Here is a 2,337-nt window from a genome sequence, read left to right as displayed (position 1 = left end):
GCTTAATATACAATTACCCTTTATATAAAACTCTCTCTTATATACATATGAGGTTCTGTGGATGTGTTTCTCTAGTCTACCCAGACTAGCACAATAATATAAGGTGCTTCAACAATCTAGCAACACCAAACACCATCAATGCTCTTGTTTAATTTCTTTTTTGCTGGTTCCTGACAGACACAATTGTCTTAAATTTTCCCATGTATATATGAAAGGGCTTCACTCCAAAAATTTGATAGAGTAATTCCATGATGTCTTCATTCCATTTTCTATGAACTTTCTCAAGCGCACTTGTATGCCTTGCTTTTCTTATTATTTCATTGATCACTAGAAATAAAATAAAACATACAATTTTTAGAGATATAAGAGTCACATTTGTCTCATTTAAATGGGGCTCCATTCACAGATCCAGGGTATCTGCATGGTCTACAGTGTGTGTCTGCACCAGCGCACTTCACTAAGGGTAGCTTTCAGTCGAGTACCATGTGGGGGTGGGGTAGGGAGGATTTCTGCATAGAGCTGAAAATGAGACATCATTTCTTGTCTAATAGCAAAGTTAGTTTTGTGGAAGCTGTGCAATATGTTCAGCTGGATTCTGACACTTGCCTCCAGTCAGATATTAGTAGTCTTTTCATTTTCATGAGATCAGATGAGATATGAAAATACTCAGTGTTTCCAAATTCCATAGGATATAGTACAATCCTAGTAATATAAGAGCAAAGGTGAGTTTAATATGCATTCCCATTACCTCTGATGATGTTAAAAAATATAAGTTTATATTCAAATAATTCAGCTGTTAAGCACCATTCCTCTCTTTGTTCTATGCACACAGTCTGAAGTGTCTCTTAATGTTAATAGATATTTCTTTAAATATTTTCCATTGTGATTTTCAAAAGAAAACTTTGCACGTATAAAATTACATTCAATTAATTCTACTTTTGTTAAAAATTCTCAGTGCCTGATGTGTTTTTCTTAATGTCAAAACATTTTGCTTAGTAAATATGTTGTTTAGTAAGAGATCAATTAAATTATCTGTTCAAAATTACATATAATCCTGGCAACTGAAAATAATTAAAATAATTTTGAAATGTTCTACAGAAAAATAAAATAGTGAATAGTAAATTTCTTAGAAAATGGATTCTGCTTGTGTATATAGTACAAAATAGCTTTCTTTGCTTCTTATGTCGGAGTTTTTGAGTTTGTTAAGATATTATTAGGTATCTGCTTTGTTTTATTCATGGGGACTTTTTCAAAAGGCTAAGGGAGAAAAACAAGCAAGCACTCAAACAATCTAGAGACTACTGAGAAATATGTATTCCCTCTTGAAACACATTTCCCCAATAAGCTCATTTCAAGCTAGATTGCATAATGACCATAGGACTCCAGCAAATTTCTACTCTCCTTTTTCATTTTTGAATTATTCTAGTAATTGTGCTATGCAAACTCCCGCCCACTGGCACTGGCGACATAGCCTCTTTATTCCACATCTTAAAAGCGAATCGGCAGCAAGGTCTGAAAGACTGTTCTTGCAGGGGAAGGGAAAGCACTTTAGGGCCAAGCTTCTGCAAGCACGCCGAGCCTGATGAGAGGAATCAAGGGTGTAAAGAAGGCTGAGAGCACCTTTTCCACTAGAATCAAAGGCACGTCACGAGGACTCAACATTTTGCCTGAAGTTGCTCTTTCTGTCTCTCCCACTGCTGAACTAAAATAGCTAAAGGGGCATTTGAGACAATCCTGGGCCATGCAGAACTGTCCTCGGTCCACCTAAGAAATCAGCGCCCAAAGAAAAATGATTCTGTGAAATGTCTCGATGTACTTCTCTGTATTTGTCCACAGAGAGGAAGCTATCTGGTGAAGTACGGTCTCTGTGGCAGGGACTAAAAATGGACATGGAAACAGAGGTTCCTAAAAAACACAAGCAAACAGCAACGAAGACCTTACTGACCTTACCTACCTACAGGACAGAGAACTGCTCTTTATCTTTTCTAAAACTGAAATATATACCCACCTGTTTGAACCCTGACTTTATTTTGATATTGGTCTATTGATACTAGATTGTGGATTTTTGTTCATTAGGATGTAGATTCCTAAATTTTGTATTTTCTGGCAAAGGACAAAACAAAAAACAAAAAAACACTGGCGATAATAATTCAACATGACTCTACTCTGATGCTGCTAACAAGAGTAAGAATGCCTTCCAGGAGAACTCTTGCTCAGAGCCAGTATGAATACAGAAACTTGCATGGTCTGCTTTCTCCTGTGCCTCTCAAAGTGTCTCCCTTCCATTTCCAGAGGAAGCAACTTGCTCACCAGTGCCTTTGGTTCATTTTTATTTCC

This window comes from Echinops telfairi, unplaced genomic scaffold (assembly GCF_000313985.2).
Source record: "Echinops telfairi isolate 266 unplaced genomic scaffold, ASM31398v2 ScPeMD7_22;HRSCAF=79, whole genome shotgun sequence".
NCBI lineage: Eukaryota > Metazoa > Chordata > Mammalia > Afrosoricida > Tenrecidae > Echinops > Echinops telfairi.
Note: the sequence above shows the minus strand (reverse complement) of the source record.